An 18,827-nucleotide genomic window follows, 5' to 3' on the forward strand; every position below is an offset into this window, starting at 1 on the left:
ATGCAGGGTGATTCAGCTGCCCCTACCGATGGGTTTTATGCAACCTGCAAGACTTTAAAATACCACATGCAAGATTTTCATATTCTCTCTCTCTCACAACGGGCAAACTGTTAACGCTACATAAAAAGGGAACAAGGCTTTTTTTGTAGGTTTAATGTAGTTAAATTTTGTACTAGATACTTTTTTGCTGCTTTCCGTATTTTTGAATTATCCAAGAAAAACATACAAAGGTGACATTCAAACGCGTTTTTCTTTAATAACTCGATAACTGTGACCTCCAGCGAAAACGTATCCCAGTACAAAATGTAACTAAATTAAATTTCCTATAAAAAGGTCCCGTTCATTTATTCTGTAGGACCAGTAGGTTGCGTGTAGCGAGCGAGAGAATGTGAAAATATGACAATGTTTTTTGAAGGTCTTGCACTTCGAAAAAACACATAGGTAGCGGCAGCTGAATCATCCTGTATATTGTGAAAATTAACGATCCTGTTGAGCCGTGCCGCGAACCGATCGATCTTGTCATGCTCTGAAGTGCACTCATCTTTGGCCAGAGGGCGTTGCTGGCGGTCTGATTCGCCACAAGGGAGGGGCCCGCTCTATTGACTTTCGACCATCGAAGAGCAAGGTTGACTGAGGAGCAGAGTTGGGAATGCGTCGCAGTTTTACTCCATCTTGACTCGAATGGCCTCGTGTTCAGGGTCTGTGGATCGTCGCTGAAATCCCTCCTGAGGCACGCGGGCTGTGCTGGCCGTGGGGACTTAGACGGGTGAGAGTAGAGCCAGCCTGGTGTTTATAGCCGTAACGGCGTTCTGGTGGGCAGCAGCTACCAGCTAAGGAGTTCTACCACTGGGGGAAAGCGGTACTTACACCGACGTCAATCTGTGTTCTCTAGCAGCTCGTCGAAACTTTCCCTGTGGTTAAGTTCATTGTGGCCTTGGGGCCAGACAGTTTTCTGTGCGACCAATTCTTTTAATCTTTTCAGTGGCTTTAATCAGTGGTGCTTGTATTGCGTTCCTGGTGTTACTGACTGGTATACATTGGTTTTCCGCGGTCGGACAGGCGTGTTTTAGACCGTTAAATTTGCTTGTGGTGCAACTCAACCTCCCTTAAAGTGTACTTCTGGTTCCCATAATTATTTTTTTAAGAATCATTCCCTTCTAAATTTTATGATTTGTAAAAGAATTCTGTAATACATTCCCCAGTTTTGCTTCATCTATATGGGCTTTTCAGTCTGTGCAACTTGTGATAGAGGATGGGTGAATTCCACTCCCTTCCTCCGTGCGCTGCTGGACGCTGTCATTCTTTCTTGGCTCTGTAACTCATTATTAATACGACGAAGCTGTTGGGCGCATCCCGACTCTTGTTTACTGCCGTGTCATGCGAGTTGTTTGAGCTTATATACACTATGTGATCAAAAGTATTGGGACACCTGGCTGAAAGTGACTTGCAAGTTCGTGGCCCCCTCTATTGGTAATGCTAGAATTCAGTATGGTGTTGGCCCACCCTTAGACTTGATGGCAGCTTCCACTCTCGCAGGCATACGTTCAGTCAGGTGCCGGAAGGTTTCTTGGGGAATGGCAGTCCGTTCTTCACGAAGTGCTGCACTGAGGAGAGGTATCGATGTCGGTCGGTAAGGCCTGAAACGAAGTGGGCGTTCCAAAACATCCCAAAGGTGTTCTATGGGATTCAGATCAGTACCCTGTGCAGGGAAGTTCATTACAGGGATCTTATTGTCGTGTAACCACGCCGCCACAGTCCGTGCATTATGAACAGGTGTTCGATGGTGTTGAAAGGTGCAGTCGCCATCCCCAAATTGCTCTTCAGCAGTGGGAAGGAAGGAGGTGTTTGAAACGTCAATGTAGGCCTGTGCTATGATAATGCCACGCGAAACAACAAAGGGTGCAAGCCCCCTCCATGAAGGAAAAAAAAATGACCAGACCATAACACTACCGCCTCCGAATTTCCCGAATTTTACTGTTCGCACAATACACGTTGGCAGATGACGTTCACCAGGCATTCGCCTTAGCCACACTCTGCCATCGGATTACCACATTGTGTACCATGCTTCGTCACCCCACACAACGATTTTCGACTGTTCAAGCATCCAATGTTTATGCTCCTTACACCAAGCGAGACGTTTCGCATTTACTGGCGTGATGTTTGTCTTATGAGCAGCCGCTCGACCGTGACATCCAAGTTTTCTCACCTCTCGCCTAACTGTCATGGTACTTGCAATGGACGCTGATGCAATATGGAATTCCTGTGTGATTGTTTGGATAGATGTCTGCCTATTACACATTACGACCCTTTTCAACTGTCGGCGGTCTCTGTCAGTCAACAGACGAGATCGGGCTGTACGATTTTGTGCTGTAGGTGTTCCTCCACGTTTCCACTTTACTATGACATCGGAAACAGTGGACCTAGGGATGTTTAGGAGTGTGGAAATGTCGCGTACAGACGTATGACACAAGTGACACCCAATCACCTGACCACGTTCAAAGTCCGTGAGTTCTGCTGGGCGCCATATTTGCTCTCTCATGTTGTCTAATGACTACTGAGGTCGCTGATACTGAGTACCTGGCAGTAGGAGGCAGCACAATGTACCTAATAGAAAAAAGTATGTTTTTGTGGGTGTCCGGATACTTTTGATACATAGTGTATTTTTATAGGTGGTATCTGTTCCTTCGAACATGTCCAGAAGAACAGACACCGTGTTGATCCTGCAGCCACTATGAATAAAGACACGAAGGAATTAAAGATATTAACTGTCAGTGGGAATTGATGTGCAGATGACGAAGATAATGAGCAGGGGCACTACATCAGTAAAGTGTAGAGTAAATTGAGAATTTCGTTACTGACAGGATGCGTGCTAGGGTAGTCCATGCAGTTCTGGTAACCACTGTGCCCGGATGGCGTAGTGGCCGGCGCTTACGCTTTGTAAACGGGAGACCCGTATCCGAAATCTGTCACAAATTTTCAACTTTCCCCATTGAGATAAATAAATGCCCACTGGCATCTAATGTCTGTAAAACCTTTGTGTCTTGATCCGTAGTGGGTGCAGGATTGTCGTTTCGGACATGTCCGATAATTAAGGTGATGGTGGCCAATGATATCTTCAGTCCAGATGTACATCAAGGTCGAACTCTTACGGGTGTCGGCGAGATTCCACGAGTAATGAGCAGGGGCACTACATCAGTAGTGTGTGGATACGTTGAGAATTTGGGTCTGACAGGAGGCGAACTAGGGCACTCCGTGCAGTTCAAAGACCACTGTGTTCGGATGGCTCAATGGCAGACCATCTGCCTAGTAATGAGGGGACGCGGGTTCGAACCCCATTCCGGCACAAATTACCAACTTTCCCCATTGATTTCAATCATTTCCATCTCCCAGCCAATGTCGGTAATTTCTTTGTCTTAATTCGTAATGGTTGCCGGATCAAAATGGTGTCTGTTGTTTCGAGATGTCCGAAAGATCAGACACCACCTCAGTTCACTTTTTTTATTGCACTGTTAACTTTTACATTGTCAATGAGCTTCGCTATTGTAATAACGTGTATCCAAAACTGATCTCTGTCACGAATGATGTTCAAGCCCTGTTTGCCCAGTCCTTCCACTCCCCCTCCCCCCCCCCCCCTCCCGACCCGCCTATACCCTCCCCCCACCCCCCTCCCAAGGTAATCGAGTGGTAGGCTACGTTTCACCTGTATCACTCCATTTAGGTACGTTCGAAGTTACTTTACGTCTGGAGATTTCTCTTCTTTCAGAATGACACATTGTGTTCTGTTTGCTAGAAACTTCTTCAGTCCAGTCACACAGCTAATCCGATATTCCGTACGCTCGTATTTTGTTCATTAGGCGGCAGTGCAGAACTGTATCGAACGCCTTCCGGAAGTCAAGAAACACAGCATCAACCTGGAAGCCGGTACCTATTACTTTGTGGGCCGCGTGTGTGAACAGAACGAGCTCGGTTTATGGCTGTCGTTGTTTTTGAAACCCGCGTTTATTTTTACAGAAGAGATTTTCCTTCTCCAAACATGTCGTCATACTCGAGGAAAAAATAGGTTCCAGAGTTATACAACAGACCTCTTTCAGAGATGTAGACCTACAGCTTTGTGCGTGTGTTCGACGACCTTTATTGAAAACGGGAATGAGTTGCCGTTTTTTCCATTCAGTCCTACAGCGACTTACGGTAAATCGCTGTCAGAAGATGACGAAGTTGTTTCGTATACTCTATGTAGTATCATGTTGTTAACACATCACATCAAGTGGTCTTTCATCTGTTGGAAGATTACAGCTCATTCCTATCCCATGCTCATTTGTCATTTTTGTGTTTGTGCTACGATTTGATACTGTACGATCTTCTTGAGCAAACCAGTTTTGAAAAAAGGCGTTTACTTTTTCGGCCTTCTCTCTGTCATCTTCCGTTTCGATGCCATTATGTCCACAGAGTGTCTTTACAGATGGCTTCGATCTGTTTATTAATTTAATATGAAACGAAAACTTCTTAGGGTTTTGTGTGCAGTCGTTAGGCAGAATTTTCCTTTCGAGCTCGTTGAGTGTTCCATGCATGGATCTCCTTACGCTAAATTTGGTTTCACGATAAAATCTCTCTGCCATTATTTCGGGAAGAAGGCCAGGCAACATATAAAACACTAAAACTTGCACCACGCTCATCTACTTAAAAATGGTGTATCGATATTGTAGATTTCATTGTCCTCTTGGACAATATGTTATGTAAGCTCTGCCGAATTTTTGGGGGGACGTAATAAAAATTACTTCGCGATCTGAATGCTAGGGAGTTGCACCAAAATTAAAAGAACCGTCCAATAATACACTGAAACAGAATGGAAGTGGAAATGGATCGTGGACCTATCTAAGGAACCGGCTTTATATTCGTCTGAAGAGGTTTTGGAAGCCCACAGAAAACTTAAGTGAAGACGACTGAATGAAAATTTGAGCCTCGCTGACATCGGATACGACTTCAGGGCCATTTACTCTGTATCTTACTATGCACACATCACGAATCCTACGTTGTCAGCGACGTCTTACGACCTTCACGCTACTTTAGTGCAATTTGAGACGCCTGATGCGAGACTGGATGCGATTGAAATGTTTATTCCCCTTTACATCGTCTTGTTTATTTTCTGAACTAAGCAGGCGGCGATCTTCAGGATTACGCGATGTCACGGTGAGGTAACAGTGAGTTTCACAGTTACTGGCTGCAGCTGAGTCGTATTTGTGGGTAAGGCACAGGCTGCGTTGTCCGCTCGTCTGGCGAAGCGACGCCTAACGGCGGTCACTTTTTCTGGAGGAACGAGTTTCAGTTTGCCGTCCAGGCATCATAACTCCAGTCTTAAAAGCACAGGTTTGCATACATTTTATTTCCTCGCTCTGTGTACGTTATTGTCTCATTACATATAAAATACCTCACATCTCTTCAAACTTCTTAGTCATCTGAACAGCACACCAGAAAAACTAGTTCCCATCAGAGAACAATCCTTCCTATACCGCTCCATAACACAGCCGCATATTCTAAATCCTTTTCGGTATCAGAAACTCGGCTTTGGAATAAAATTTCACAATGTTAAAAAACTGCATCTCATCTTCAACTCCCAGTAACAATTATTGATCAGGTTCCTAAAATAAGAGAAATGTCTGTACTTGTTTTCAAACACCGCTTCAGATGCCGGTCTAGCATTCCAGATTTAGGTTTTCGATGGTTTACCTAAATCACTTAAGGCGAATGCTTGGTTGGTTCCTATGAAAGGTTAAACCGATATACATGGAGGTGACAAAAATCACGGGACACATGCTAATATCGTGTCGAGCCTCCTTTTACCCGGCGTAGTGCAGAAAATCGACGTGGCATGGACTCAACAAGTCGTTGGAAGTCCCTTGCAGAAATACTTGACCATTCTGCCCGTATAGCCATCGATAATTGCTAAAGTGCTACCGGTGCATGATTTTGTGCACGAACTGTCCTCTCGACGATGTCCCGTAAATGTTCGATGAGATTCAAGTCGGGTGGTCTGGGCGGCCAAGTCATTCGTCGAAATTTCCAGAATGTTCTTCAAACGAATTGCGAACAATTGTGGCCCGGTGACATGGCGCATTGTCATCCACAAAAATTCCATAGTTATTTTGATCAAGAAGTCCATGAATGACTGCAAATGGACTCCAAGTAGCCGAACGTAGCCATTTCAAGTCAATAATCGTTTCAGTTGAACCAGAGGATCCAGTCGATTCCATGTGAACACAGCCCACACCATTTTGGAGCCACCACCAGCTTGCACTGTGCCTTGTTGACAACCTGGGTCCATGGCTTCGTGGAGTCTCCGCCGCATTCGAACCCTGTCATCAGCTTTCACTAACTGAAATCAGATCTCATCTGACCAGCCCACGGGTTTCCACGAGTCCAACCGATATGATCACGAGCCCAGGAGCCTGCAGGCGATGTCGTGCTGTTAGCAAAGGCACTTGCGTCCGTAGTCTGCTACCGTAGCCCATTAAAGCCACATTCCTCCGCACTGTCCTGATTTCTGCGGTTATTTCACGCAGTGTTGCTTGTCTGTTAGCACTGACAACTCTGTGCAAACGCCGCTGCTCTCGGTCGTTAAATGGAGGCCACTGCGTTGTCCGTGGTGAGAGGCAATGCATGAAATTTGGTCTTCTTGACACACTCTTTACACTGTGGATCTCAGAAAATTCAATTCCCTAACGATTTCCGAAATGGAAATTACCATTCCGCGTTCGAAGTCTGTTAATTCACGTCGTCCGACCATAATTACGTCGGGCACAATTTGACATGAATCACCCGAGTACAAGTGACAGCTACGCTACGAACTGCCATTTTATATCTTCCGTGTGCAATACTACCGCCACCTGCAAGTGTGAATATCGCTATCCCATGAATTTTGTCACTCAGCGTAGTGTCCTTTCGTTCTCCAGTCTGAGCTTCTGCTCTGCCTCTGATCACCACGGAGCGGGATGTTAGACCCTCCTCCCTTCTGTATTTTGATATAACTTTTACTCTACTACAACTACGTAACCCCCTTTCCCACCAGAGTTTTCCTAATTGCCAAAGTCTGTAGCTGGGGCAGACCACCTTAATTTCTCTCTATTAGAACTCGATAGCTCATACGTTCACAAAGTCTCTCAGCAGTGCCGTATGATTGTTAACCGCGGGTGCCATATGATTGTTCGCCTGATTGGGTTACTTCCCGTAAAGTGGACTCTTCTAACATTCCACTGTTTTGTTTATCTCAGCCAGCATCAGTAGTATCATTCGTGTGTGTTTGTTCGTTTGTTTCGTTTTTGTCACTGTTATAATGCTAACCATTGAAGAACGCGTGTTTTTAGTCGAACAAGTGTTCAAAGCTAGCGGTGAATACACAGTTTCAGTTCGTCAAACATTTAATTCAGTTTTCCCGTAGACAACACTCCCACATCGCGATACTGTGCGAGATTTGATTAACAAATTTCGAAGTACGGGTTCAGTGACAGACGTACCGAAAAGTGGCCGTCCTAGCGTTTTGTGTGAGAATAAACTACTCGATATTTCCGATAAAATGTCCATGAGTCCGAACAAGTCAGTAAGAAAACTCGCCCAGGAAATCGATGTTAGTGTAGGAACGGCCCACACAGCTGTAAGGAAAAAATTAGAACTTTTCCCGTGATGGTATTGCAAGAACTGAAAAATACTGATCATGGCAAGAGACTGCATTATTGTCAATGGTTCAAAAATTTCATTCAATAAAATCGAAGGGTTATTCTTAATGAAACGTTTTTCACTGATGAGGCGTGATTTCATTTATCCGGGTACATGAACTCGCAAAATTCTCGTATGTGGAGTACTACAAATCCATTGTGTATTCATGAGGAACCACTTCATTCTGTGAAAATAGGTGTTTGGATTGCAATTTCTAGACGTCAGATTGTGAGTCCCATATTTTTGAACGAAACAATAAACGCACAACGATACTGCAGTGATATTCTGTACCGATTCATAGGAGAAGTTGTGTTAAGTGAAGTACTGAACGGTTATTTTCAACAAGATGGTGCAACCGTGCATACAGCTCGCGTCACTGCTTGCTGATGTTTTTGGTGAATGCATAACTTCACAGGGACTTTGGCCTTCACGATCGCCTGACCTAACACCACCTGACTTTTTCTTATGGGGTGCAACAAAGGCACGTCCAAAATCCATCGATGAATTGAAAACTGCAATATCCACTTTCACTGCTTCTTTTACAGAAGAAATGCTACAGCTTGTGTTTGGAAACATGAGTAGACGAGTGAAGTGTGTGTTCAACAACAGGGGGGACATTTTCAACATTTAGTGCGAAAATCTGTAAGCAAAAATGAATATTCAATAAAATAATAACTTGTATTTCACTGAGTTTCATGTCGGTATATTCACTGCGGCATATCCCACGCGCGGCTAACAATCATACGGCACTCCAGAGAGACTTTTTGAACCCCCCGTAGTTTCACATTTTTTAACTATACTCGCAAGTATACTTGAATTTTCTGTCGTGACTATTGCTGCTATTTTTACTATTGGTGCTAGCATTAGTAATCGTAGTAGTAGGAGTAGTAGTAGTATTGCTGTTGATATTAGTTACAAGACAATACTGTTACTCCAGATAATCACAGGTGCATGCAAATTGCGTTTCAGGTCATCGTCTTACTTCTCTTATTACCGTTATCAGTGTTGTTTGTGAATATTTAATTATTTCGTTAGTCAGCGAGTTAAGGACCGCGGTAAGCTTACAACCATTATGGTCGCTGCTTCCATGTTTTTCTTTTTCCGTTTAAGTGAGATACTTTTCTTATCAAAACAACGAGTCTAGCAAGGCATTCATCTGACCATTTGGCACCAGCTATTCTTTTCTCGTTTCAGAAACTCCGAAACGTCACTACAGCTGATCTGAATATGTATCGGTTTTGCGCGTCATCCGGTTGTGTATGCATTTCCTCTACATCTTTCTTTAAGTCCATGTACCATGGTACTATTGTTTTCGGTTTCGAGTGACAGATGATGATGCGTTTCGTCTATTTTGAATCATTTGTTCTTTTTATGCGACCAGAAAACCGAACGCTATGTTCGCGCATTGTTTACGTAACTTTTAATAATTTAGAATATGTTCAGATTTTTTGTGGGATCCCATTTTTTAGAATTAGGACACAGTATGTTTTGTGGATTATTTCTAGTATGATTGTTATCATAAAATTATAATTCCTGTTACTAATTAAACTTTAAAATTTTTTGTACGTGTATAACCCTAGTTCGATGCAAGAACAGACCTGAAAAACCTGATCCATCTACATCTACATTTATACTCCGCAAGCCACCCAACGGTGTGTGGCGGAGGGCACTTTACGTGCCACTGTCATTACCTCCCTTTCCTGTTCCAGTTGCGTAAGGTTCGCGGGAAGAACGATTGTCTGAAAGCCTCCGTGCGCGCTCTAATCTCTCTAATTTTACATTTGTGATCTCCTCGGGAGGTATAAGTAGGGGGAAGCAATATATTCGATACCTCATCCAGAAACGTACCCTCTCGAAGCCTAGCGAGCAAGCTACACCGCGATGCAGAGCGCCTCTCTTGCAGAGTCTGCCACTTGAGTTTGCTAAACATCTCCGTAACGCTATCACGGTTACCAAATAACCCTGTGACGAAACGCGCCGCTCTTCTTTGGATCTTCTCTATCTCCTCCGTCAACCAGATCTGGTACCGATCCCACACTGATGAGCAATATTCAAGTATAGGTCGAACGAGTGTTTTGTAAGCCACCTCCTTTGTTGATGGACTACATTTTCTAAGGACTCTCACAATGAATCTCAACCTGGTACCCGCCTTACCAACAATTAATTTTATATGATCATTCCACTTCAAATCGTTCCGCACGCATACTCCCAGATATTTTACAGAAGTAACTGCTACCAGTGTTTGTTACGCTATCATATAATTATACAATAATGATCCTTCTTTCTATGTATTCGCAATACATTACATTTGTCTATGTTAAGGGTCAGTTGCCACTCCACGCACCAAGTGCCTATCCGCTGCAGATCTTCCTGCATTTCGCATCAGTTTTCTAATGCTGCAACTTCTCTGTATACTACAGCATCATCCGCGAAAAGCCGCATGGAACTTCCGACACTATCTACTAGGTCATTTCTATATATTGTGAAAAGCAATGGTCCCATAACACTCCCCTGTGGCACGCCAGAGGTTACTTTAACGTCTGTAGACGTCTCTCCATTGATAACAACATGCTGTGTTCTGTTTGCTAAAAACTCTTCAATCCAGTCACACAGCTGGTCTGATATTCCGTAGGCTCTTACTTTGTTTATCAGGCGACAGTGCGGAACTGTATCGAACGCCTTCCGGAAGTCAAGGAAATTGCATCTACCTGGGAGCCTGTATCTAATATTTTCTGGGTCTCATGAACAAATAAAGCGAGTTGGGTCTCACACGATCGCTGTTTCCCGAATCCATGCTGATTCCTACAGAGTAGATTCTGGGTTTCCAAAAACGACATGATACTCGAGCAAAACACATGTTCTAAAATTCTACAACTGATCGACGTCAGAGATATAGGTCTATAGTTCTGCGCATCTTCTCGAAGACTGGGACTACCTGTGCTCTTTTCCAATCATTTGGAACCTTCCGTTTCTCTAGAGACACGGCTGTTAGAAGTGGGGCACGTTCTTTCGCGTACTCTGTGTAGAATCGAATTGGTATCCCGTCAGGTCCAGTGGACTTTCCTCTGCTGAGTGATTCCAGTTGCTTATCTATTCCTTGGACACTTATTTCGATGCCAGCCATTTTTTCGTTTGTGCGAAGATTTAGAGAAGGAACTGCAGTGCGGTCCTATTATCTCAACGACTTCAAGTCGAGGTAATCAATGACGGAGTCCTAACTTATTTGAAAGAGGCGAATCAGGTTTTCTTATAAAAGCATTGATTATATAAAACCCAGCTTGTTCTGTTCGTTCATGCGATCCAGAAGAACAGAGCTCAAGGCATCGTCACTACAGTCCCGCACCATCGCCTAATGAACAAAATTCGTGTATACAAAATATCCGAAGTGATATGCTGTTGGACAGAAGACGCCCTAGCAGTCAAAGCTTAGTATGTAATCTTAATGGGGAGGCGTGGTCATATGCTAAGGTTGCGTCTCATGCAGAGTAAGTAGACCTCTGCTGTTCACGACACACATTCATGAGTCAAAACATTATGACGAACTACTCAGTACCGACGGTACGATATTGCAATGACTGCGTTTCTCAGAAGTACGAGACAACGTTCCTTCGGTCATGTATGCCTAGTAAAACTAGGACATCGTCTTAGCAACAGAGCTCACTAACGTTTCGATAATATCGTTGCGCACCACAGAGCTGCATACACTGTGGCATGATTTCTGTAGTCGGTGACATATTAATCTCCTGATTCTCCCCTCATAAGGATCCTTCTTTAACCAGGAGGGAACTTTATAGGATGGCCTACGGCTGTGTGCAAGAGCAGGAGTTTGCTCAATTCCATTGAGGCTCTACCTTAATCAGACGCAGAGAGCAGCGGAGCACTCCTAATCGCTTATCTAACCGCAGATTCCGGCACCGATTTCTGCCCATACTCCTTAAATAAGATATACACAATACAGAAGCGAGAAAATTCCAAGTCCGAAAGGTAGTGGAGACAGACCGGTTCTAGACCTAAAGTGTCCTTACGACATCTAGTAAAACTAGGTCGTCGTTTGAGCTACACAGATAATGTCGACGCCCAACATAGAGCTGCAAATGCGTTGAAATGATTTCTATAGTCAGTCATGCATGTCTGAAAGAACGTGGCATCATACTTCTGAACAGCATAGGCGCTGCGAAGTCGTTTTCATCCGCCGATACCGGGCAAGCGACTTTGAATTAAAACGTCTCCCCTGTACGAGAACTGTATGTATACAATGGATGTGCGAGTGCAGGTTGTCCACAGATGGTCGATGACATATGGAAGTTGCGGTATGGCCGTGCAGCGTACTCGAATGCCCTAACGGTAAGGCGACCGCTCTGGATGAGGGGGAAATCCGGGTTCAAGTCCTGGCCCGGTACAAAGTTCTACTGTCGTCATTCCATTATCCAGCTGATGGCTGCCCATTTTCCCATCTGCGAATACATTTCATGTGCTTAATACCGTGTTGGTCTAACTTTAGAACGCAATACACAAGTGATTTTGTGTGGCATATATTTCTACAGGTCCTTGGTAGGTTTCCGATAATATGTGGCACTAGACGTCTACTCATACGCCATAAAATTCACGCAAATTCCGAGCCAGTGGCTTGCAGGTGCGGAACTGGCGCCCGACTGCATCGTAGATGTGTTTCAGCGGTTTTAGATTGGACCAATTTGATTGCCATAAGCATGAGTTCATTATAATGCTCCACAGACCACAGTAACAAGATTCTCGCCTCCTGCTGGAATGTGCCATTGCCGTCGGGAAAGATATCAAGCATGAAGGGATACAGATGGACCGCAGAAGTAATTCACAGGTGTCGTAGTGCGTTAGATTAGTAAGACAGGTCCCATATAAGGCCAGGGGACTGTCTCCCATAGCATAATACTCTTCCCCACCGGTCTGCATCCATGACGCGCTGTAATTTCGAGCAGCTGTTTCCCTGGATGACGGCGTATATGCACACGAAGATCAACCTGCTGTAGCACAAACCAGATGACGAGTTTTACTGATCCACTATGCAATCTCGATGATCCCGTGTCTACTGCAATGGTAATTGACGATGTCGTTGGGTCAACACAGGAACGCGTGGGGGTCGTCTGCTCTGGAGTCCTGTGTTCAGCAATGCTGAGGAAGCAAAGGCTATTGCACTCTCGGTTCAAAAGAGAATGCTCAATGGCGACAGTAGGAAGTTAGCAGAGATTCGGGCGTCTGTGAAAAGATAGATGCGCGAAGCGTACAACAACTACCACCATCACCCCATAGCAACAGATCTGGCCGAGAGCCCGACACAGTTCTTGTTCTATGTAAAATTGCTAAGCGGGTCTAAGGGTTCAAAGTAGTCACTCATCGAGCAGTCTGATGTGGCAATTGAAGATAGCAAAACGAAAGCCGAAGTTTTAAGTCCCGCGTTTAAGAAATCGTACACGCAGGACAATCGTGCAAACATACCTCATTTGACCACCGCATAGAGTCCCAAATGGATTACGTAGGAATAAGCATCCCTGGCGTAGAGAAACAGCTGAAAAAGTTGAAAACAAATAAGTCTCGCTGTCCGCATAGAATCCAAATTCGGTTGTGCAAAGAGTACTCTACGGCACTGACCCCTTACTTAGTTCCGATTTTTCGCGAATCTCTCGTCCAGCGCAAAGTGCCAAAGGACTGGGGTAAAGCGCAGGTGACTCATATACATAAGAAGGGTAAAAGAACGGACCCGCCAAATTACAGACCAGTATCCATAATCCCTGAACGTATTGTCAGTTCGAATATAAAAAATATTCCTAGAGAGCGAAACGCTTATTTCCACGAATCAGTCCTATTTTAGATAGCATCGCTCGTGTGAAACTCAGATTGTCCTTTACTCACATGGTACACTGCGAATTACAGATGAAGGGCAACAGCCATAGTCTATTTCCCTAGATTTCCGGAACGCATTTGTCACGGTGAGTCACTGCAGACTCTTAACGCAGGTATGAGAATACGGCACAGGTTCTCAGATACGTGAGTGGCTCAACGACTTCTTGAGTAATGTAATGAAGTATGTTGTCCTCGACGGCCAAGTGTTCGTCAGAGACAAATGTACAGTCAGGAGTGCCCCGGGGGATTGGGGTAGGATCGCTTTTATTTTCTATGTACTTAAACGATCTGCTGGAAAAGGTAAGCAGCAGTTTGCGGCTGTTTGCTGACAATGGCGTGGTGTAGGGGAAGGTGTCGCCGTTGAGGGGCTTTAGGAGGATACAAGATGACTTTACAAAATTTCTTGTTGGTGTGATGAACGGCGGCTAGCTCTAAATGTGGAGAAATATAAGTTAATGCGGATGAGTAGGAAAAACAAACTCGTAATGTTCGGATACAGCACTATGGGTGTTCTTCTTGACAAGTCCTTTAAATATCTGAGCAAATCGTTGCAAAGCGGTATGAAATGGAACGAGCAATGTAAGGAGTGTGTCAGAACTCTCCATTACATTGATTAAATATTACACTGAGCATCGAAAAGAATGTAGCAAACTTAAGGCTATTCCTTACGTTATGTAAGATTCTACTATTCTCTATGGAAATAAATAAGCACTCAGATATCGATCGTAGCAATCTCAGGGCAGAACATGGGAGTGCGATGCTAAGTATTATTGTGAGACGAGGTCTGTCTGTGAGAGCAAAATTTCCGTGGTGTTGGTCGAGAGCTCTGAGACAGAAGACGTGTCGCGCTGCTCTCACGTCGGTGATGACAGGTCTTACCACACTCAAGGCCTGATTTCATTTATATGCCCAGCAGAGATTTAGACGGGTTAACTACGCGTGAAGATGAAATTCAAGGTAAAATTCGCAAGCATAGCGTAAAGCGCAATTGCAGGGTTCGGCTCGTGATTGTTAATCCGAGTTTGCAATAATCCCATGTCTTGATTGTTAGTTAAAGAAACCTCCTTATCCTCCAAATAATAATAATTATTCTCCACATCTAATTCATAAATATGCTGTCGTTATTAAATGTTAATGTAACTTTGAAATTCAAATAACTTGTTAATCTGGCACTCACCCATTATTGATACTTATAAGATCATTGTCAAGCATTTCGCCGTTATTAATACTTGTCAAACTATTATTGGTCATGATGGCTGCTTAAGTTTTAAATAGACTCAGTTTATTAAATTCTTTCTTACGAGTTATTTAGTAGTTAACAGGACCCAAACAAATTCGTTTTAATTAAATTCATTCTTAGTAAGAATAAGCTTTAGCCGTTGCTGCTGCATGTTGCTGCAAATTGCTGTAAATCACTTGTAAAAAGGCAGTGATCTAAAGAGGTGAGTGCAAAACTTAGGGCCAAAACAGACACACTGACACACTACAACATGTCATGTACTCTAACCCAACAGACACACTGACACACTACAACATGTCATGTACTCTAATCCTGTAAATTGCGTTTCACAAGCCACATTCTGTATCACTTGTAAATTCTTATTCCAATACGCAGTCAGATTGCTTATCCAAAAGGTGGTTTTAAGTTTTTCATGTAACGATCTGTTGAGGGCTTACATGACAGTGGAACTGACACTCCTACAACTACAGGTTAGATTCCGACTACTGATAGCTGAGGTTGCTCATTTTCACAGACGAACATAGCCTTCATTTGCTGTAGGTACGTTACAGCATGTGAGAACTGCGGTAGGGAAGGCGAATTGTCGACTTCGGTTACTGGGAGAATTATGGGAAAGTGTGCTTCATCTGAAAAGGACACCGCATATAGGACGTTAGTGCGACCTATTCTTGAGTTGCTGCTCGAGTGTTAAGTATCTGCACCAAGCAAAGGAAGACCGAAACAGTTAAGAGGCGGGTTGCTAGATTTGTTACTGGTAGGTTCGTACAACACGCTAGTCTTAACAGAGATGCTTCGAGAACTCAAGTGGGAATCCCTGAAGGGAAGCAATGTCTTTCTTTCTTTTTTTTTCTTTTTCTTTTTTTTTTTTTTTTTGCCAGGAACGCTACTGAGAAAACTTAGAGACCCGACATTTGAAGATGACTGTGTAACGATCATGCTGCCGCCAACATACGTGTCTCGTAAGGAAGACGAAGATAAGATCTGAGTAATTGGAGCCCATACGGAAACGTGTGGATAGTCGTTTTTCCCTCATCCTGTCTGCCAGTGGAATAGCAAAGGAAATGACTAGAAGCGGTAAGGCATTCCGTCCGCCACGTACCCCACGGTGGCTTGCAAAGTATGTACGTAGGTGTAGAACGAAGTATGTACGTAGGTGTAGAACAATGTACACTGAACGGGATGCTTCAAAACGGTTTTCACTGCATCATATTCTAGTCTGTCGTCAGATCCGGGACGGATCGGCGCCTATCCTGCTTCATACAGTGAGCAACCTTCGGATTTCCATAGCCTGTGGTGAGGCGTGCGCGTCTTACAAAGTGCCGCCCACTCTATAGTAGGTTCACCGTACTTCAAACGCTTTCCATAGATCTTCACGGCAGTAGCGCACGAACAATCGGCCAGCTTCACCGTTTCCGAGATGGTCGGTTGCAGGCTCCAGGGCATAACAATCCTTTCTTTGTCGAAGTCGCTTATGCCAGAGGATTCCACTGTTTATGGCCCTTATCGCTGCTACAGTGATTCCCCTTGAAACAGTCAATATTTTTAGCGCAACGCAATCTGACTTTCAATAATCCCTACAAAAGAATGGCCCTGACTAACATTAACCTATACCTTTCACAAATCACTTACCTCACCAAAAATCTTGGTTACTCGAACTACTGCAATACAGCGAGCACCACTACTGCCAGCTAAATAAAAGATTCAAACTACGGAAGGCACTAACTACTGATAGGCATAGTTAGCGAATGAAAGATTTTAATAGAGAACACACAATGTATTTACCTCAATAGTCATAATATATATAGCAGTTCATGACACCAATTCTTACAAATTTCAAAACTCCGCCATCTCTCTCCCCACATCCACCACTGCTGGCGGCTCACCTCCAACTGCGCAACGCTACGCACTGTTCACATCCAGCTGCCGATGCCCAACACTACAACGGCAGACAACAATGTAAACCAGCCACAGACTGCACACAGCACAGTCAGTGATTTTCATACAGAGCGTTACGTGGCGTTACCAATAAAAAAACCTAAACAGCCTACTTACACCCTTTCGTCTCTGCTCCTGTTATATATTTCCCTTATTAGGTCACGTACCACCAGTACCATTAGGCACCATTCAGTCTCATGGTGGGCAGTGGCCGTAACATTTGGTCTATCAGTGTATATTTTATTGTACAGGGAGCTGACACGATTAGAAACATGGTACGAAAGGTGTGGAGACTTGCAGATAAATCCGTGTGTGATGTAAGTGATTCTAAATATAAGAAGTGATCAAAAAGTTTCCGTATGTGGTCGTTGCTGCAGCGTATATGTAACGTAGAGCAACTCCGATGCGGGCATATAAGCAACGACACTTATGCAAGGGATTAGTGTGGCATTCACTTCTTTCAGATGTGCGTGCGGTAAATGCGGAAACTTGAACCATGCCGACGGTATCACCATATGCGCCCAAACAGGACTAACGTGCTGTTAGTCTTTCCTTGGCTTCCGAAGGACAAACACCGATAGACATCCACCGGACAATGAAGAATTTGTATAGAGCAGCGTGTCCGCCGAAAATCATCGCTGTGGAGTAGTGTTCCAAGTTCTGTGCTGGAGCTGCTGCTCCATGACGACGCACATCAGCTTATCACAAGTGTCGTAACGCAGAATATACGCCAACGCATGTGGGACCCACTCGAGAGCGCGTCCTACAGTCCTACTCTCTCCCCATCCAATTACAACGCATTCGTTGTCTTACAAAAGCCCTTAAAAAGTCGGGAGAAGATATGCAACAGGCAGTTCCAGACTTCTTCACGCTGCAGGATACGGTGTTTTACCAAAGTGGTATCTTTAACCTAGAGCGTCGGTGTGATGATTGCCTTAATGCTCTTGGCGATTTTTCCTGATTGGCATACTGATTCTGGACAGTATGTCTTTCGAACGGAAACTTTTTAATCGCTACCTATATTACAAAATGCATTGCAATGTGCGTATAGGCGAAAAGATCCGCTATGGTTTCTCAGTGCGGTCGGCGATCATTCAGTGAAATGAGTCACAATCTTTAGTTATGTAGGAGTATCAGTCCAGAGAAATTTAAAATCTAAGGACCACACAAATTCATCTGAGAGGAGGGAAGGTGCCACATTCAGATCTATTGAAAGAATCCTTAAAAAAAATGTCATTCGTGAGCGAAGCAGGTCGCTTACATAACACTCATTCGATTAATTCTTAAGTATTGTTCGTCAATGTGGGATCCTTGCGAAGTTAATGGGAGAACCGCTCTCAACAAATCGCCGGTGAGAGACGTTATAACAAAGGCGCTGTGAAACACGGAGATCTTATTCTCAAAATTTTAGTAGAATGCATTCTGAATGAGTAAAAGAAGATTCTACAACTTCCGATGTGCATCTCTCTTAAAGGCCACACTAAAAGTAAAGAAATTATGGCTCATACAAAGCGCTGCTAATAGGAAGAGGGGAAAACGATCTGCATCACAACGTATAATGGCTTGCGGAGTACAGACATAAATGTGAAAGGAATCCTCGAGATAGTACCCTTAAATGTTTTAGGAAAACAACGAAACCAAAATCAGGATTGCCGACAAACATACCGCACATCCTGCTGCTCAAAAGAAATGACGAGCTTCAACTATTGCGTCACATACATTGTTCTTTCATTCTACATCTGAGCAACTACTAAGATACTGCAGTAAGTGGACGACATTACGTACATTGATGTGCTTTGCATAGACGTTTCACTAGCTACAAACGTCGGCCACCTCTCCATCTTTAACAAAATTACCTACACATTTTTCTTGATTGAACTTCTCATTTTTAACGAGCGGAATGTTGACGTGTTGGTGTTCAGTATCAATGAAGCAGAAGTCGCGAATGAAATAACTGATGAAAGCGCCAAACGTACGATTTTGCTATAAATGGTTGATAATATGCTGTGCTGCTGTGAAAATGCGCTATGAAATTACTCAGTATTAACTAGCTGTCTGTTCGCATTTT

The 18,827-nt window shown here is 43.9% G+C and overlaps 1 protein-coding gene across 2 annotated transcripts in view; it reads right to left on the reverse strand.

Moving 5' to 3' along the window:
- Nucleotides 1-18,827, reverse strand: part of LOC126282270 (mucin-2-like) — a 237,250-nt gene that overhangs the window by 72,485 nt on the left and 145,938 nt on the right. The gene's annotated exons all lie outside the window — the stretch shown is intronic.

Source organism: Schistocerca gregaria, chromosome 7 (genome assembly GCF_023897955.1).
Source record: "Schistocerca gregaria isolate iqSchGreg1 chromosome 7, iqSchGreg1.2, whole genome shotgun sequence".
In the NCBI taxonomy this organism is placed as follows: domain Eukaryota; kingdom Metazoa; phylum Arthropoda; class Insecta; order Orthoptera; family Acrididae; genus Schistocerca; species Schistocerca gregaria.